This window comes from Octopus sinensis, linkage group LG18, assembly GCF_006345805.1.
Source record: "Octopus sinensis linkage group LG18, ASM634580v1, whole genome shotgun sequence".
Lineage (NCBI taxonomy): Eukaryota > Metazoa > Mollusca > Cephalopoda > Octopoda > Octopodidae > Octopus > Octopus sinensis.
In genome coordinates, this window is record NC_043014.1 from 6,979,577 (window position 1) to 7,001,363 (window position 21,787).

The 21,787-nt window shown below is 39.2% G+C and overlaps 1 protein-coding gene across 1 annotated transcript in view; it reads left to right on the forward strand.

Moving 5' to 3' along the window:
- The first annotated feature begins 1,391 nt into the window (after positions 1 to 1,391).
- Positions 1,392 to 21,787, forward strand: part of LOC115221714 (putative uncharacterized protein DDB_G0294196) — a 33,284-nt gene continuing 12,888 nt past the window's right edge. The window contains exon 1 of the mRNA XM_029791922.2: positions 1,392 to 1,882. The gene's annotated coding sequence lies outside the window, so the exon portion shown is untranslated. The remainder of the gene's footprint in view (positions 1,883 to 21,787) is intronic.

Genomic DNA, 21,787 nt, shown 5'->3' on the forward strand with positions numbered 1-21,787 from the left:
AAAATATCTTAGTTATCATTCAGCTAGTGTTAGGAACATAAATTGTGACTAAGGTTTGGTGGAAGATTTTAATTCAGAACTTATGAAAACAAGACATTTGTACTACAGAGCCAGAAGCAGTTTCAGCCGAGTTGGTATCAAAAGGGTTAAGAATTGTTTCTCTATTATATATATTTTAACCCTTTTGTTACCATATTTCTGTTGAGATGCTCTGAGTTTCTTTCAATTAATTTTAAATATAATAAAGAATTTAGTAAAATATCTTAGTTATCATTCAGCTAGTGTTAGGAACATAAATTGTGACTAAGGTTTGGTGGAAGATTTTAATTCAAAACTTAAGGAAACAAGACATTTGTACTACAGAGCCAGAGGTGGTTTCAGCCAGATTGGTAACGAAAGGGTTAATTAATGGGATGACCCAATATATAAAAGAAGAACAGAAGAAAGTAGTTTAAAAATTCGCAATGGCTGTTTCAGCAGCATTTTTTTTTATTGATAAATAGTTTGATTGATATGATTACATCCTGAAAAAAAATCTGCTATCATCTGGTTGTGATCTGAACATAACCGCTTCTCACACAGATGATTGGGGGCCCTGTTGGGCGTTCTATTTTCCTTGCGGAAGGGTTCTCAACCCATGGGCAAAGTGGGGTTACACGAAAAACAAAAAAAAAACAAATACAATCGATCATCATCATCATCAAATCGATAAACCGATTCCTTATGGGATTTCTCAATCAAATTGTCTGCAAAATTGCAGCCAAAAGTTTACCAATTTCAACGGATTTCACTCAAATTTGACATCGATGTTACTTAGTTTGCTTTGAAATAAAGAGCTTGATTAGCTCAATAATCCTAACTTAATCCTGAGCAAAGCCGGGCTATGCTGCTAGTATATATATATTTGTTCAGGTTAAGGTACCTGCTGCCTTAGGTACCTTGGCATTAGGAAGAGCATCCAGCTGTAGAAACTCTGCCAGATCAAGACTGGAGCCTGGTGCAACCATCCGGTTCGCCAGCCCACAGTCAAACCGTCCAACCCATGCTAGCATGGAAAGCGGACGTTAAACGACGACGATGATGATGATGATGATTTGTATATGTGTGTCTCCTCAACCCCACCGCTTGGCAACCGGTATTGGTTCGTTTACGTCCCCGTAACTTAACCGTTCTACGCGGAGAACGACAGAATAAGTGCCAGATACACAACAAAATGTAAACAGCAGTGCTATAGCATGGTCGGTCGCAGTCCAATGACTGAAACGTGTAAACGATTAAAAGAAAAAAAATGAAAGATAAACTGCAAACTGTAAAAAAAAAAAAAATACAAAATCAGCCAATGAAAACGCTTATCACCTTTGACGTCACGAGGTCAATTTCTATGAATGCTTTTAGTGCAGCATCAGCAGTAGCGAACACGTGACCATGTCAGTATGACAATAGTAAATTTCGGGAAAAAACAACAACACAAACGCAACAAAACGTAGTGGAACTTTTAAAAGAAGCAATGGTTTATTATAATAATAATATTTTATAGTATTTTTAAAAACTAAAACGCACACACACACACATATACATATATATATATACACCACATATTTATAACTTATATATTATATATACCACTACATTTTTATATATATATATATATTATATTTTATTTATTAACGAAACTTTCTTTCAACCCTTTCTGCTAAGGGATCAAAAACAAACGAACCCCTGGAAAATTTCTTCAAGTCGGTGAAATTACAACCACACAGGACGGAGCTTTTATACACATACACATACACACACACGCATATACACACATATATAAACAAGAGGAAAAGTAAAAAAACATCGCTAAAGAGAGGAAAAGTAAGAATTTAATTCCATCTTACTTGTAAGTATTTAATGTCGAGCATAAAAAATTTGATCTTTTATTTCGAAATGTACTTTTAAATATATCATGTGTTGTGGATGGAGGGATGTTATTGAGATATGGTTAATTGCTTCGGGACGTTAATTGGGATAAACAAGTGCCCTGAATGTGTGTGTGTGTATATATATATATATATAATATACAGCCGTGTGTGTGTATATATATATATATATATATATATATAATATATAGCCGTGTGCAATGTTTTACCAAAAACGAAAACTATAATTATAACCAAATGCGACTAGGGTGTTAGAAACACACACCTGCTAGAAATAAGAGCTAAAATGCTCTAATGCCGTACTCAAAGCACAATTATACACACAAACACACATATATATATATATATAATTAATTAAGGGTAGAAATTGATATTTATCAATTAAGACCAGTGGTCTAGCATATTAAAAAAGAATCCGAAGATTAAAATATTTATATATACCAATTAAGGACTGAACACTAAAAGTGGACAGTCAACATGCTAGATATAGACGTCAAATCGCCATTCTCCACAAAAGATTATGTTCATAATCTTTTAGATTATGTTCATAATCTTTTGTAGAGAATGACGATTTGCCGTCTATATCTAGCATGTTGACTGTCCACTTTTAGTGTTCAGTCCTTAATTGGTATATATATATATATATATATATATATATATATACAGACGGACTATACACATAGGTGCTTTGACTTTCTATTCTCATGTTGTGTCAGTGTTTAAATAACATATAAATGTCATAATCTGACGAAATACCAGTTGTTTGTCTCTCTGTACGGTGTAGTTCTGATCGAAACACTTACTAAACACCCTCATAATAACTATGTATACATATAATATATTATTCATCGGCCGTGTTTGGTTATGTCTATGTGCAAACCATGTTTGTGTGTGTGTCTATATGTTTGTGCAAACGTTCTACACATGTATTTAAATTACAAATTATACACGATGCTTTATATATATTTATATATTATTCAAATGAATTCCAACTCTGTTTTTTATGTTTTATTTATATTCTTTATAATATTAATGTAGAATATAGAATATATAGTATAAAAAGTATATATATATAGTAAAATGAAATGAAGTATTGATTGTCTTATTGAATAGATGAAATATTGAATATCAAATATTAAGGGACTAGTATACTTTCTTGCATTTAAGAAGTCTTCAAGGTCCCAGGTTGTGACAGGAGTGTTTAAGGACATTCCGAAAGTCCTCTTATGTATATCTTTTATTCTTTTAATGGTTACAGTCGTAGGGCTGCGGCCATTCTGGAACACGCCTTAATTTTATTTTTATTAATTTTCTTGTCGCTTAATGGCTGGAAGATGGTCTCTTAGTTTGTAGTAGTTGCTCTTTGCGGTGTTTCCTTGAATGGTTGGCTAGTATGCTGAATATTAAGTAGTTTTGAACAAGGTACTATGTGTTACAGGCCACCAAACTAGCTCCAGGGTTTTCGTTATACAGGTTTTGTTCTCTTCTCACAAGGTTGTACATGGTATCTTTTGTGTACGCCTAAGAAAGTTATGTAAATAAACAATCCCCTAAGAGTTTACTCATCTAAAAGAGAAAAATATGTCGGGACCTATCGATCGAGGCAGCACCAATATTACACAGAATAAGCAACTGAATCTACTTCAGATTATATCGTCCCTTCATTTAGAAAAAATAAAAAATAGTTACTGAATCTCTCAAATCACATCCTATCTTCTTCCTAAGAAAGGAAGTACATATTGGACAGTGTAATCTTAGATGTTTCAAAAAGGCGTGATTGTCACGGTTGTAATGCATTTGATTAACCTTCTGCCTGTCCTGTTTATCTCATATGATACACAGGACATGCATCTGTGTATTAACACGTTCCCAATTTTATCTCAAACACGAGATTAACTTGGGACTCGTGAGAGGAAAGTTTTATATTAATTACTCGGAATGTATGAAATAAGGATTAACCAAAAGTCTGAAAACAAACCTGGACAATAGGACAAACTTATGAAAATGTTTTGGATAGGCAAAAGGCTTAAAAAGACACGATGGATGGTTGGTCACAGATGGAACGCTTTTTAAAGAGACGTAATGATCATCACTAGAATTTTTTTAACCCTTTCTTTGCCTGTTCTGTATATCATATCATATGTGGTACGTACAAGGAATGCTTTATTTTACCCAGAACACGAAACAAGCATGGGCTTATTAAGACGAATTTATGAAAATGGTTTGGAAAGACAAAAGGTTAAACGGTCTGTTTGATCAGAGCTAATATTGGTCTAAATAAGGCCATCTTTCGTTTTGACTGCAGACATATCTTTCTGCTACATTAACTCTGAACTATATCACACCATGAACGAGCAAGAGAACATGTTTTCTATGTTCTGTCCACTGCAACATGTAGCAACGAAATTTTCTTTCGAATCATTTTTCTGTGGTTTTTAAAAATTCAAAGACTCATTAGATAATGCAATCCTGGTTAACCTATGCCCACAAAAAAGAAAGAAAGAAAGAAGAAACAAAAAAAAGGCGGGGAGATTGCCATGGCTAGAATGTCTCGTTTTGCTTATAGATTTTACTAGAGAAGGAAGTTATACGAAATCAAACAACAGTCGTCCCACTTTCAAGTTGTGATCGTAGTAGTTGTAACGTCGGTGTTGGTGCTGCATGGGCGAATGGTTAAGAACTTCGCTTCGCAATCGTAAAGTCATGGGATCGATCCCACTGCATACTATTTCGGACAATTTTTTTTTTTTTATAACTTCAGGTCGACCTATGCCTTGTGATATTGGATATACAGAAAACTGTTAAGAAGTCTATCGGGTGGATTTTATTTATCATACATACTGTCGCTCTGATTCTGCCTGAAAATTCCGATAAGGGTACTCGTGTCTTTGGAATACACGGGTACTTACACGTTAATTCAGGAGCAGATAACTCAGTTAATCGGCCATTTGAGATCCACATGTTGAACGACGGAGATCCACCATCAGTAATCTTTATTATATTCGTCCCTTCTTCGTTATAAACTCAGAGATAATTTTTTTTTTAAATTGGCTCTTCTAACATCACAAAATATAGACTATAGGACGGAAAATTAATTTAGAAACTGTAAATTTGAAGTTGTTTTTCCATTGAATATTTCAGGGGATTGTCACTTTCATATTACATGTGCTACGTGGGTTTATGGAATTAATAAACCAAGGCAAATTCCTGAGGCCCGTAGTCTCTGGCGATGCTATCGAAACGGATAGTCGCACAGAAATACCGCCTCATTTCGAAAACCCAGGGGAATACCCTATTGCTTATTATAATCCTTACTTAGCTTCGTATAGTCTCTATTATTTTTAATTTGATGAAATGTGAACCCATGATGGCCCCTTTTAATCCCTAATAGACTGGCTACTTTGCAATATCTTTTTTGTTTTGGGTCAATTCTTACCGAACAGGTCGGTATCCTGTACAAAATTTCCAAATGGAGAATGAAAGAACACGTCTAATTCATTTGCGTCTGAGCGATTCCGTGAAAACCTAACATCGTTCTAAAAGGTTTGTCTGTCGTCAACAATGACCATCCTATTTTTTAAAAGCACTCCGGTTATGACCATCCCAACTAACAAACGATACCTTTTTGTCTTTTAAAAGCAGTCTCTCTCTTATGTCATACTCTTTTTCTCTTTTTTACTTGTTTCAGTCATTTGACTGCGGCCATGCTGGAGCACCGCCTTTAGTCGAGCAGATCGACCCCGGGACTTATTCTTTGTAAGCCCAGTACTTATTCTATCGGTCTCTTTTGCCGAACCGCTGGGTGACGGGGACATAAACACACCAGCATCGGTTGTCAAGCAATGCTAGGGGGACAAACACAGACACACAAACATATACACACACACACACATATATATATATATATATATATATATATATATATACGACAGGCTTCTTTCAGTTTCCGTCTACCAAATCCACTCACAAGGCATTGGTCGGCCCGGGGCTATAGCAGAAGACACTTGCCCAAGATGCCATGCAGTGGGACTGAACCCGGAACCATGTGGTTGGTAAGCAAGCTACTTACCACACAGCCACTCCTACTCAATCGTTTTTTCTTGTAAAAAAAAGTACATCATGGATAATGTAGTCCGTGGTATACTAAGCCTGACAAATATAAGACGGGTAAGTCGTGGGTAGATGCTTTTGGTAATCGGTCTGTTGGACCACAGCTGACATAGAGCTAAACCATAATACGACAGATTCATATAAGTGAGTTAAATTCACTGCCGGCAGCTTATATGCTAGAAATAGCAGCTAGGTTCTTCAGTACATTAATATATGAATTTCTGTGTTAAATTAATCCACTGAACTATAGAAAATTGCAACCGCTACCTATCCAAACTCCCAGTTCCTCTGTCCTCAGCAATCTATATCAGCTTGTACCTAGAGGGTTTGCCCTGACACATTATCACTGCTATACTTTCTCTCTTTTAAGGTGGCGAGCTGGCAGAAACGTTAGCACGCCGGGTGAAGTGCTTCGCGGTATTTCGCCCGTCGCTACGTTCTGAGTTCAAATTCCGCCGAGGTCGACTTTGCCTTTCATCCTTTCGGGCTCGATAAACTAAGTACCAATTACGCACTGGCGTCGATGTAATCGACTTAAGACCTATGTCTGTCCTTGTTTGTCCCCTCTGTGTTTAGCCCCTTGTGGGTAGTAAAGAAATAGGTATATTGTCTGCTGCTATGTTCTGAGTTCAAATTCCGCCGAGGTCGACTTTGCCTTTCATCCTTTCAGGGTTGATAAATTAAGTACCAGTTACTCACTGGGGTCGATATAATCGACTTAATCCCTTTGTCCTTGTTTAGCCCCTTGTGGGTAGTAAAGAAACATATACTTTCTCTCTCCCCAGCTAAATTTAAGCTATTCTTACTCCCTCTTCTACAATGGGAGTCACCTTGTAACTCATGTACGAGAGTCAGCTGAAAGGTCCATAGGCTGACCCTCATGGAATGTGACTGTATGAGGTTTATTTTTCAACATAGCCCCTTCTCTCCCACCTTGTGGTTCACACATTTCTTCCATCAGCAATTGCAAGAGGGGTAATTTGGAAAAACGAAGCTGAAAGGGTTAAAGTCAGGCAATTTCATCTCTGGCCCCTGAATTGGTGAATTACTTCGCCTTTCACCTTAAAAGGAAAATAGGGCTAGAGAGAAAAATGTCTGACTGTGAAAATGTTTGAAAATCGATGGAAGAATGTAGCACGGATGTTGCGTGTGGATGGAACTTCATGAATGCGACACAGGATGTAACCCAGGTATCAGTGGCGAGGTGGGGCTCGTGGGGTCCGAATTAAACCCGTCCCCTCCCCACTCCATCCGTAATGTTTTCCGGTCTGTCCTACCATTCGATTTTATTATATCTTCTTATTTTTGTAAAATTTTTTATATCATCTTTTTGTATAATCATTCGCTCATCTGACCCCAAAATCAGATTGTATTGGCCCCTTGTGGTAATAAAAAAATCACACTTCTTCCATCAGCATTGCTGTGCTTAGATCCCATTGGTGAACAAGCTCTCGTCCTGTTGGTAAGAGAAAAAAAAAGCCATCAACAGCAAATATGATGTCAGTCATCACTGTGACACTGGTTTCCATCCGAGTGTTTTTTTCACGTTGGAGAACCGATGATAGTCAGATAGGGCCAATTCAGGAGAATCAGGATGGTGATCAACCAGTTCAAAGCCATAGTTATGCACAGCAGCCATTAAAATCTTCAAAGCCACAGTCGAACCAATTCTACTATATGGCTCAGAAACCTGGACGTTATCAAAGAAGCTTGAGAGGCGGTTGAATGGAACCTACACTTGCCTCCTTATGAGAGCTCAAAATCTCTCGTGGAAGCGTCATCCAACCAAAGTACAAATATATGGGAAACTACCACCTGTATCATCTCTTGTGAAAGGTAGAAGAGTCCAGTTTGCTGGTCATTGTTGTAGAGCTGAAAACGAAGTAATTTCTACTCTTCTCCTCTGGAAGCCATCTGCTTGCGATACCAGAGGGCGCAACTCTCCTACCCTGATGTAATCTCCAGGGATACAGGCATCCAGCAACATGACCTCTGTAATGCTATGATGGACCGTGAAGTCTGACGTTGCATAGTAAATTCCATTGTCTCGACCAGAAGAGTCCAGTTTGCTGGTCATTTTTGTAGAGCTGAAAACGAGGTCATTTCTACTCTTTGGAAGCCATCTGCTCGTGATACCAGAGGGCGCACACTCTCCTACCCTGATGTAATCTCCAGGGATACAGGCATCCAGCAACAGGACCTCCGTAATGCTATGATGGACTGTGAAGTCTGGCGTAACATAGTAAATTCCATTGTCTCGACCATGGTCGAACAATGATGATGATGATGCCATTGGAGTGAACCCCCTTTCATCGGTTTTCCTAGGTGTTTGGTCTTGATAGCCTTTTGTACCTGCCTCAGCAAGTTTGATATAGTACTCTCCATTGATGGTGTGACTCTTTTGAAGATGGTCAATAAACACAGTGTCTTTTGTATCTACTAGTTACTTTTGAATTACCAGATGTCAGTTTAGCTGAAAAGAAATAGAAGAGTTGAAATCAATGCATACAAGTTTTCACGGCTCTAGCATCACTCCTTTCAGTCAACCCACAAGCTTTTCAGCCCACCCTTGTTTAGCAAGAAACCTATTCTGTCCCTTTCTTTCATGCCCTTTTGTTACTGTATTTATTTTGAGATGCTCTGTGTTTCTTCCAATTATTTTGAATATAACAAAGAATTTAGTAAAATAACTTAGTTATCATTCAGCTAGTGTTAGGAACATAAATTGTGACTAAGGTTTGGTGGAAGATTTCAATTCAGAACTTATGAAAACAAGACATTTATACTAAAGAGCCAGAGCCGGTTTCAGCCGGGTTGGTAACGAAAGGGTTAATCTATATACATAAATGTGTAATGGTGTCTGTCTGTCTGTCTGTGTGTGTTTGGGGTTACTCTAACTCCTCCCACACCGTCCGACCGATTTTAATGATTTTTAGCACATAGGTAGATCACATGCCCTGAAGTTCAAATAAGGCTGGAATTTTTCGAAAACTCTATAATGCTTAGTTGGCATCAATTTTTGAGAGCTCAATTGGGTGTTTGAATGGAAATTCCCATATGGTTGTTATTTTTGCTACAGTTTTTGCATTTTTTCACGTGTAAAATTTCACTAAAATCAATAGAATAGTCTCTAAGGCAATGCTTTTCAAAGTTTTTGCTGGAGCGGACCCCCAAGGAAAACATTCCACTGGCTCGAGGAACCCCTGTGCAATAATTTAATAGTCTTATGCACACATATCTGCACAGGAGAATTAAAAATTACTGCTGATTTTAGCAGTTTTGTAACTTCTTGCGGAACCCCTGGATTGTACTGGCGGAACCCTAAGGTTCCGCGGAACCCTGGTTGAAAACCACTGCTCTAAGGAAATGCTTATTCAATACAAGGTCAAAGGTGGGCTTAACTTCAATATGGAAAACACGAGCAATGCTGGGTCCAACAGCTAGTCTCTCATATTCTTGCATAAAGCTGCCTCCTACTCATTTGAAGGGGCTCTTCGGCTAGTGAGCTTCCATGATGAAATCCCTAATGATAATGTAGGGGAAAATGATTCACTGCCAAGTGGTTGGTGCTGGGAAGGGGAATCCAGCCATAGGAACCATACCAAAACAGACACTAGAACACGATGTGGTTCTCAGCCCAGTCAGATCCTGCTGCTCCGTTTAACCCACGCCAACATGAAGAACTGATGTTCAGTGATGATAACGAATCATTCTCTGCTATAAAAATATGCTTGTGTTTTTCTCTGTCACAACATATGAATGAGAAAGGAAGGGGTGATGGCAGACTGGTAGTGGGAGGGTTTCACTTCTGTGTGAGTATATGTGTGTGTATGTATGTAAAAGGGAGATATGTGAATGTTTGTGTGTGTGCAATGGAAGTGGGATGGTGAACATTCAATGCTGAAAAGAAAAATCAAACAGCGTTTCAACTCTGTGAGTAGATGTGTGTATGTGTGTGCTTGACAAGGGAAGTATGTGAATGTTTGTATGTTTGAACCAGCATTCCTTCTTTCTTGTCTTGAGACAGCATTCACCCGGGGTGGGTTGATCTGGCTTCATTTATCCTCAATGCTGCATCTCTCACAAATGCCGACCAGGCCTGGTGATTTGAGGCTCATGACCTCATGATCTCCAACCACTCCTTATTCCAGCGGTGAACGCCATAGATATGGGGGCCTAGGTTGGGTTCCAGATCAGCCCTGACTGTCAACAGCCGGGTTTTTTGTTGTCCACCACATCGCTTTTGCCAACCCTGAAGGGGAGCTGAGGCAATTGCTTCATAGATGAATTCTGCACTGGTTGACGACGGAGGGCATGACCCAGCCAAAGCAGATGTCTCGTTAGGATGACTTGTCGGAGGGAGGTGATTTTGCACTGGTGTCGCACCGAATGCTAGTAGGGTATTAAGAGCATCATCCGAGTGTGATCGTTCCAGATCGGCTATCTAGCCTGTGTGCCGGTGGCACATAAAAGACACCATTCGAGCATGATCGTTACCAGCATCACCTTACTGGCATCTGTAAAAGATTCGAGCGAGGTCATTGCCAGTACCGCCTGACCGGCCCCGTGCCAGTTGCATGTAAAAGCACCCACTACACTCTCAGAGTGGCTGGCGTTAGGAAGGGCATCCAGCTGTAGAAACTGCCAGATCAAGATTGGTGCAGTCATCTGGTTCGCCAGCCCTCAGTCATTCGTCCAACCCATGCTAGCATGGAAAGCGGACGTTAATCGATGATGATGATGAAACGATGATTGATGTCACATCTCAAAAGACTACATAACATTGACAAGTGTGTTAATTTGATTTACGATCCATATTTACATATATAAAATACTACAATTAGCCGTCATTTTTGACAGCACAGGGCCAGCTAGATTTATATAAGACACAACATATTTAAAGGGGGGTCAATGGGAAGCATACCTCAGGGTAGACCAAAGAATGAGATGGTTGGATAATAACCATTCTCAGCTGGTCATGTTTGGACATCCAGCCACACAGATTAATGACCATTTGCTTCTGATAGGAACCTATGGAGGGGGAGGTGCCTGAGGGTTCTATCCCCACACTCCTCCTAGGAATAGTGAGTAGAGAAGAAGGGTGAATGATTGCCTAAAAAATATAAGATGCCCTCTAGGGTTGTAAAAGGGCAAAGACCCCCTTCATTCACGAATGACCATGGGATTGCACCTAGAAAGTTACCCTCTGAGACCCAAGTCCAGGCAAGGTTGTTTCTGGAAGACCAGTTGCTCATGTATACCGGCTTCCCATCACCATGCCACTGATCTCATCCAAGGGGAAAACAAAGGGGCCGATACAGCTTGGCACCCGTGACGTCACAACTCATTTCTACAGCTGAGTGAACTGGAGCAACGTGAAATAAAGTGTCTTGCTCAAGAACACAACACACAGCCCAGTTCAGGAATCAGACTCACTACATCATGATTGTGAGCCCAACACTGTAACCACTGAGCCACATGCCTTCACCTCAGGTTGTGGGTATCATTTATTTTTCAGTCGATGGATTATTGACAGGGATTAACAAATTGGCAGTTGGCCAGATGATTGACAATAACCAAGGTTGAGTTACTCTGAACAGAATGGTAAGAGTGGAAGTTAAGGACCTGATCTGTACAGGTTTGCTGGATTACAGTTGAGTTGTGGTTATAGGAACTCCCTATTTGCTGCCATGTCAATTAAACTCCCCCTTATGTACATGAAACGATTCTTTGGTCCTCTTAAATCTTCCCTCTCTACTCTCATCTTCCTTTTCAAGTGAAACTTGGAAAAGTTGATGAGGCCTGGGCCAAAGAGGAAAGTGTCTGACCTTAGCCCTTTCAAACAGGTCCACCGTACCACTCCTCCTGATTCTTGGTGTCCAACATTGAGAACGAAGAGGTGTACGTGTTCCGTCAGTCGTCTAAGCTGTACATAGCCGGTTGGTGGTGTGACTTCTGGTTCTGTTAACAATAATGATAATAATAATAATTATAATGATAATAATAATGACAATAATGATAATATTTTTATCATAACAACACAAATGAAAGTAAACAAAATAAAAAACTGCAAGTCATGTTTTGAAGGCCATGCTCAAAAGAGATTTGTTGGTCCGCTTCAATATGGTGGTGGAGGTGGAGATAATGTTGGTAGTGATGGTGGCGGTGGTGGTGGTAATGTTATTTCTGTGTGTGTGAGAGAGAAAATAATTCATTCCATAAATTTATTCCGAGTAAAATAAAATAAATCCAAACTATAAACAAGTCACAAATTCTACTTCAATTCATGATTTAGTCACGCAAATAAATTCTCAGGTAAAAAGGGCAAAAAAAAAAAGAAAGAAAATGTCCATGGGAATTTTAAACAAATAAAGCACCACTTGTAAACAAGTTTCAGTGTGTGTGTGTAGTCTAGTGTAGGGCGTACTGGAACTTTGGAGAAAGTCCACAACAAAGGAATGCTGTGTTATTTCCTGGTTGTGAGTTGTGAGAAGTCTATACCACACGCCGGGCGAAATGCATAGCCGTATTTCGTCTGTCGCTACGTTCTGAGTTCAAATTCCGTCGAGGTTGACTTTGCCTTTCATCCTTTCGGGGTCGATAAATTAAGTACCAGTTACGCACTGAGATCGACTTAATCCGTTTGTCTGTCCTTGTTTGTTCCCTCTGTGTTTAGCCCCTTGTGGGTAGTAAAGAAATATATATATATATATATATATATATATATATATCATCATCATCATCGTTTAGCATATATATATATATATACTCTTTTACTTGTTTCAGTCATTTGACTGCGGCCATGCTGGAACACCACCTTTAGTCGAGCAAATCGACCCCCGGGACTTATTCTTTGGAAGCCCAGGACTTATTCTATCGGTCTCTTTTGCCAAACCGCTAAGTTACAGCATTGGTTGTCAAGTGATGTTGGCGGTGGGGGGGACGAACACAAACATACACACACACACACATATACATATATATATATATATATATATATATATATATATATATATATATATATATATATATATTATATATATATATATATATATATATATATATATAACCGGTGTTGTTCAAACGATGATAGCTTTGCGTAAAACATTGGTTCGTTTTGTTCTCTTACTTTATTATCATCTTATAATCCTCTCATAATAATGACTTTTATGACTCTTATTACTACCTCAGTCAATCTAAATATATATTTTTGTCACTACCTGTCATAAATAGCCTTTTTTTATTTGCATTGTGCATTTTCGTTGATTTTTCAAATTTTACCCCCCTATATATATATATATATATATATATATATATATATAGATATAGATATATATACGATGGGCTTCTTTCAGTTTCCGTCTACCAAATCCACTCACAAGGCTTTGGTCGGCCCGAGGCTATAGTTGAAGACACTTGCCCAAGGTGCCACGCAGTGGGACTGAACTTGGAACCATGTAGTTGGTAAGCAAGCTACTTACCACACAGCCACTGAATATATATTTAATGTATGTATATATACATACATTAAATATATATATGCATATGTATTTCTTTATTGCCCACAGAGGGGCTGAACATAGGGGGGACAAACAAAGGGATTAAGTCGATTACATTGACCCCAGTACATAACTGGTTTTTATTTAATCAACCCTGAAAGGATGAAAGGCAAAATCGACCTTGGCGGAATTTGAACTCAGAATGTAATGGTAGATGAAATACCGATAAGCATTTTGCCAGGCATGTTAATGTTTCTGCCAGCTTGCTGTCCTATATATTGGAGTGGTTGGCGCTAGGAAGGGCATCCAGCTGTAGAAACATTGCCAGATTGAACTGGAGCCTGGTGCTGCCTTCCGGCTCGCCAGTCCTCTGTCAAACCGTCCAACCCATGCCTACATGGAAAGCGGATGTTAAACGACAATGGTGATGACTATATATGTATATATATATATATATTTGAATAATGTGGGAAGATGAATTTTCAAATTGATCAGGTACACACCCTTTAGCATTACATGCATTTTAATTGAGAATGTAGACCGTGTATTCCACATCAGCATATCATTCAGTGGGGTCATGGTTATTTTAATATATTTATATAGATAAGGTGGTGAGCTGGCAGAAACGTTAGCATGCCGGGCGAAATGCGTAGCCGTATTTCGTCTGCCGTTACGTTCTGAGTTCAAATTCCGCTGAGGCCGACTTTACCGTTCATCCTTTTGGGGTCGATAAATTAAGTACCAGTTACGCACTGGGGTCGATGTAATCGACTTAATACCTATGTCGGTCCTTGTTTGTCCCCTCTATGTTTAGCCCCTTGTGGGTAGTAAAGAAATAGGTATTTCATCTGCCGTTATGTTCTGAGTTCAAGTTCTGCCGAGGTCAACTTTGCCTTTCATCCTTTCGGGGTCGATTAAATAAAGTACCAGTTTTGCACTGGGGCCGATGTAATTGACTTAATCCTTTTGTCTGTCCTTGTTTGTCCTCTCTGTGTTTAGCCCCTTGAGGGTAGTAAAGAAATATATATTTATATAGAAATAAACAAAATATATAACAATAGAAATTATTAATAGTTGAGTTATTGGGATTTCAATCAATAGATTTGTCGATATTCCAGTTCAGATAATGTAAAAATAAACATAACGAGTATTTATGATGGAAAACTTGTGATATTTATATACACATCAAGAAATAATTCTTGAGGATAAAACCAGTACAATAGCAGGGTATAAAATATACTATCTTAATTAGTCCTTACTTGAGTTAAAATTATAATTAGAAAAGAACTACACGTGTTTCTATATTGGAAGGTCAGAAAATATGTAGTCATCAGATTTACAATTCTACCAACACATCTTCAGGTTCTTTTTCAAAGTTTTGTTCTGCTTTTTTAAATCACCTTAAAAATTAGGTGTTAAATTAAAAATTAACTTTACAAAATTAAGAATTAAAAATTATGATGCCAGTACCACCTGACTGGTGGCACGTAAAAGCACCCACTACACTCTCAGAGTGGTTGGCGTTAGGAAGGGCATCAAGCTGTAGAAACTCTGCCAGATCAAGATTGAAGCCTTGTACAGCCATCTGGTTCACTAGTCCTCAGTCAAATCGTTCAAAGCATGCTAGCATGGAAAGCGGACGTTAAATGATGGTGATGATGATGATGAAATTTAAAATTATAAATATAAATTAGCATATATCAAACTTAGAATCTCTAAGGTTGTATGTGTGTATGTGTGTATTTATATGTATATAATTATGAATTTTTATGACTTTCTGTTAGCTTGCTTTCCTCATATCGGCATGTGGTGTATTAATACAAGTGAAAATATTTTATGTGATATTCTGACCAATATATATCAGACACATGTCATCAGTAATTACTCAGGGTAGGCAGTTGGTGACCTTTATGTTGTAAAATACGAAAGAATAAGTGAAATACAGGTGTACAACTGAGTTGAAGGTAGATTTACTTCTGCCTTTATAGTGCGTAAAGAAAACGTTGTAGGAGTGTACGCAGCATGTGTACTACAGCAATACTATGCGTAGCTTTAATACTGAAAGGCAGGGGCAAATTATGCCTACATAATCTACAAAAGAATAAAATATTTTGTATTTTATGCATAATAATCAGAGTAACCGTCATAATTTTATTGAATTTGGTGCATATTTTGCCATAAAAGGAAAACGTTGCTATTGATCTATTTTATTCATTTTATTCAGAGTAGGCACTGTCTACCTAGGTGGCACGTCTGTCGTATGTATCTAATACAAGATATATATTTAATACAAGGGCAGTGCATGAGCATGGCCACAGTCAAATGACTGAAACAAATAAAAGAATATATATATATAGATACACACACACACACACTATATACTTGCAAACCTGCAAGCACATGTTTCTACATACATGCACACTTCCTTTTCAGTATCACATAAAAAACACAGGAGAAGTCAATACATGTCACTTAGAAACCAATGAAAAAAAATCCATAACGAGCATTCTGTATGACAGCTGAGATCAAAAGAAAGAAAACGAGGACAGGTGGCTACACATGCATACACACAAGCACACGGACACACACACACACGGGGACACACACACAAGACATGGACATACACACACACATACATATATATATTCTTTTCTACTCCAGGCACAAGGGCTGAAATTTTTGGGGGAGGGAGCTAGTCAATTAGATTGACCCAAGTGCGTAACTGGTACTTAATTTATCGACCCCGAAAGGATGAAAGGCAAAGTTGACCTCGGCGGAATTTGAACTCAGAACATAAAGACAGACGAAATACCTATTTCTTTACTACCCAGTAAGAGGCTAAACACAGAGGGGGCAAACAAGGACAGACAAACGGATTAAGTCGATTACATCGACCTCCCAGTGCGTAACTGGTACTTATTTAATCGACCCCGAAAGGAGGAAAGGCAAAGTTGACCTCGGCGGAATTTGAACTCAGAACGTAACGGCAGACGAAATGCCGCTAAGCATTTCGCCCGGCGTGCTAACGGTTCTGCCAGCTCACTGCCTTATATATATATATATATAATATATATATATATATATATATATATATTAGGCGCAGGAGTAGCTGTGTGGTAAGTAGCTTGCTTACCAACCACATGGTTCCGGGTTCAGTCCCACTTCGTGGCATCTTGGGCAAGTGTCTTCTACTATAGCCTCGGGCCGACCAAAGCCTTGTGAGTGGATTTGGTAGACGGAAACTGAAAGAAGCCCGTCGTATATATATATATATAATATATATATATATATATATATATGCGTGTGTGTGTTTGTTCCCCTAGCATTGCTTGACGACCGATGCTGGTGTGTTTATGTCCCCGTTACTTAGCGGTTCGGCAAAAGAGACCGATAGAATAAGTACTGGGCTTACAAAAGAATAAGTCCCGGGGTCGATTTGCTTGACTAAAGGTGGTGCTCCAGCATGGCCGCAGTCAAATGACTGAAACAAGTAAAAGAATAAAAGAGTATATATATATATATATATATTCCTTTACTTGTTTCAGTCATATGACTGTAGCCCTGCTGGAGCACTATCTTGAAGGGTTTTTGGTTGAACAAATCGACCCCCAGGACTTATTCTTTGCAAGCTTGGTACTTATTTTATTGGCCTCTTTTGTCGAACTGCTAAGCTGCAGGGACATAAATGCACCACTACCCATTGCCAAGTGATGGCAGGGGTGGGGTGGGGTGCAGGGCAAACACAGACATAAACACATATAGATATGTACAAACACAAAAGCATACATGCACGCACACACACACACACATTTATGTACAACGAGCTTTTTTTAGTTTCTGTCTGCCAAATTCACTGAAAAGGCTTTGGTCAGCCTGAGGCAATAGTAGAAATCACTTGTCCAAGGTGTCACGCAGTGGGACTGAACCTGGAACCATGTGGTTGGAAAGCAAACTTCTTACCACAATACTACACCTGCACCTATTATTTATATATATATATATATCTTTATATATAAAAGAGAAGTTGTGTGTCTGTCTCCCAATGATTTAGATTCCTAACTACTCCCACATTTTGCGGTGCAGTTTAACCAAAACCGGGTATCTTATAGTCGTGATTCATATCGAGCCCTTCTGGGTATTAGCGCGCGTCTACGATGAGTCTACGATTTAAAAAAAAATTTACCATCATTTTTTCCATTTTAATGCATTTTTTCCATTTTAATGCATTTTCTCGCTATTATATAAGGGAAGTAACTCTCTAAAAATGTCTACAATGAGTCAACGATTTAAAAAAAAATTTACCATAATTTTTTTTCCATTTTTAATGCATTTTTTTGCTATTTTTTGGCTATAACTCTCTAAAAATGCTTATATAGTTATTTCCCTTACAAACCCGAGCAACGCCGGGCGATACTGCTAGTATATATATATATAGCTCTTTAAAGGCAGCCAGCTATACTTAGGCCATTTTCTCCCGTTGGAGAAAAGGGCCCCTGGCAACTTTTTCCCGCAGTTCTTGGCACGGGGCTGTCTTCCTTATTTTTTCTCTACCTTGATCCTTGTTTTTTTTCAGCTCTGCTGCTCTATTCTGTCCCCAGCTATTTTCAAGGCATCCTCTGTTTGGTCCCCTTTGTTGGTGTTTATGTCCCTCTATCAGATTTCCTCACGAGGCATTTGACAGGCGCCGGATTTTATTAGAAGGCATCTTTTTCTGAAAAGAAACCTGTTGTATGTCATCATCTCCATCATCATCACAACCACCACCACCACCACCACCACCATCACCATTACCAGCATCATCATCATCATCACCAACATCACCAGGTCTTCTTGAGGACAGTTTATTGCCAAAGGTCTCGGTCACTTGTCACTTCTGCAGTGAGGCCCAGAGTTCAGAGGGAGCTTTTTATGTGCCCCCGGCACAGGTGCCAGGTATGCGGCACTAGCATTAGCCATGACTACAATTCGTGTGTGTACCTGTGTTTGTCCCCTATCACTGCTTGGCAACCAATGCTGCTGTGTCTACGCCCCTGTAACTTAGCAGTTAGGCAATAGAGATCGATAAGATTATTATGAGGCTTAAAATAATTACAAGAGGTACCGGGGTTGGATTGTTTTACTAAAAATTCTTCACAGCAGTGCACCAGCATGGCCACAGTCTGATGATAAACAAGTAAAAGATAAACAATAAAAGTTATGTGTATATGTGTGTGTATGTATATGTGTGCGTATGTATGAATGTATATATGTATGTATGAATGTGTGTATGTATGTATGAATGTGTGTATGTATGTGCCTATGTATGTGTGCATGTATGTGTGTACGTATGAATGTACGTATATGTGTGTGTGTGTGTATATGTGTGTGTGTGTCTATGTGTGTATGTATGTATTTTCAAGGTGGTGCTCCAGCATGGACGCAGTCTAATGACTGAAATGAAAGATAAAGGTTATATATATATATATGTGTGTGTATGTATGTGTGTGTGTGTGTGTGTGTGTGAATCATAAATCTCAGTAGTTTTGCATTTCCGTCATGATTGTGATGTTCATGGTGGTGGTGATGACGATGACGATATTCATCATCTTCATCGTCACCATCATCGTCATCATCATCGTCATGGCAGCGATGGTGTGTATGAGAACTCTTTATTTCTTTTGATATATCCTGAGGAAGCGAAAACAAATGATCCACCTCTCTTAAAATGTCAATCTGTCTGTCGGAAATAAGAAGAAAAAAAGAAAAAAAAACAAAAACAGATAAAGAAAATAAAACGAAACAAAAAAAAACAACAACAACAACAACAGAACATGATGGGGAGTGGGGGTGGAAGTCAAAGAACAAAGCGAGTGCCCCACCCCCCAACGCCCCTCCTTCCTCATTGCCTTCGTTACCTCTATTCTCGTTATTTTTGTCATTATCATCATCGTCGTCATCGTTGTTGTTGTTGTTGTTATTATCATCCATCTTTTGTCATTGTGGTTTGCTGTCATCATCTTGCTTGTTGTTGTTGTTGTCACCATCCTCTCGTTATTGTCATTTAAAAATTATTCGCTAAAAGAAATCATTAATAATTTTGTTGTTGGCATGTTTGCTGTTGTTGTTGTTATTGTCATCGTTATGTTAGTTGTTATGCTTGTTGATGTTGTCATTGTTGTAGTCGTCGGTATTGTCTTCTTTGTGGTTGTTGTCGTTAGCGAGTGGATGTCTGTCGTCACTGTTACCATGCCATCTGAGGCTGTTGTTATCTTCGTTAAATACCTTTTCCTGTAATTACCCCCACCCCCACACTTCCATCACCTCGGCCCCCCCCCACTCATTCCTACCCACCTTATGCCTCGTGTGTCTCCCCTGACACCTCACCACCAACCTCTTTAACCCTTTCATTACCAACCTGGTTGAAACCACATTTGGCTCTGAGTACAAATGTCTTGTTTTCAAAAGTTCTGAATTAAAATCTTCCGCAAAACCTTAGTCACAATTTATGTTCCTAACACTAGCTTAATGATAACTAAGTTATTTTACTAAATTCTTTGTTATATTTTAAGTAATTGAAAGAAACACAGAGCATCTCAACAGAAATATGGTAACAAAAGGGTTAAAATATATATAATAGAGAAACAATTCTTAATTATAGGCTGTGTGGTAAGTAGCTCGCTTACCAACCACATGTTCCTGGGTTCAGTCCCACTGCGTGGCACCTTGGGCAAGTGTCTTCTACTATAGCCTTGGGCCGACCAAAGCCTTGAGAGTAAGTGGGTGGTCCATCAGTGTCCGATGCAGTGGGAGTGCATGTGACATCGCAGTCCAAAGCTAGAGGCACACAGGCACAGATGTCAGAGCAATAGTCTGTTGGCTGGATTGAGGTGGCTGCTGCCCTGTGACCCCTTTCTCTTGCGGCATTGAGACGCTGTTGCCGGCCTTCTTCGAAAGTGGCTGCTGCTGCTCTTGAGGTGAGAGACCTCCGTGCTGATCTGTCCGTGGCAGAGACTTGGCGTTCACATGGTCTAATGTTGCTTCATTTGAGGGTACTTTTCACAGTGTCTTTGTACCTCAGCTTAGGTATTTCTCGTTTGTGTGAGCCCTGCGTGAGTACACCGTACAACAACTGTCTGGGTACATGGTTGTCTGTCATTCAACCGGTTTGCTAAATCAGGTGATTTAGGCCGGGGAATACAACAGTCGAAACATGTTGAAAGCAACGGTCAAGATAAGGACATCAGTCCAACTAATATAAACATAATTAAATAAATTTCTGCTCCCTTTCCACCCAAGTGGCTGATAGGTGCTGGCTTGGCTGTGGGGTAAGAAGTTTGCTTCCCAACCACATGGTTCCAGGTTCAGTCCCACTGCGTGGCATCTTGGGCAAGCGTCTTCTAGTATAACCTCAAGCTGACCAAAACCTTGTCAGTGGAATTGGTTGACAGAGAATGAAGGACGCTCGTCTTACATGTATGTGTTTCATGATTCTTTGTTTCTTGACATCACAGGGTAGCTGTAAACGAGTGTGACTGTCATACGAGCGGTGTCGTTCACTTCCAACATTCTGTGGGCATTTGTGTTGTCACAGAGAAATACTATTACCTTGCTTGGAAACAGGCAATGGTTGGCAACAGAGAGAGCATCCAGCTGTTGAAAGACCTGCATTGACAAATTCTGGCCAATCCTCATTGCAAGCATGGAAAAGTGAATGATTAAATGACCATGATGATGTCAATAATAATGAAGATGACGATGAAAGGTTAAGTGTGGCTGTGTGGTAAGTAGCTTGCTTACCAACTTCATGGTTCCGGGTTCAGTCCCACTGCATGGCACCTTGGGCAAGTGTCTTTTACTCTAGCTTTGGGGCAACCAAAACCTTGTGAGTGGATTTGGTAGACGGAAACTGAAAGAAGCCCATCGTATATCTATTCAAATATATATATATATATATATATATATATATATATATAGGCATAGGAGTGGCTGTGTGGTAAGTAGCTTGCTTACCAACCTCATGGTCCCGGGTTCAGTCCCACTGCGTGGCACCTTGGGCAGGTGTCTTCTACAATAGCCTCGGGCTGACCAAAGCCTTGTGAGTGGATTTGGTAGACAGAAACTGAAAGAAGCCTGTCGTATACATGTATGTGTGTCTGTGTTCGTCTCCCTAGCATTGCTTGACAACCGATGCTGGTGTGTTTATGTCCCTGTTACTTAGCGGTTTGGCAAAAGAGGCCGATAGAATAAGTACTGGGCTTACAAAAGAATAAGTCCTGG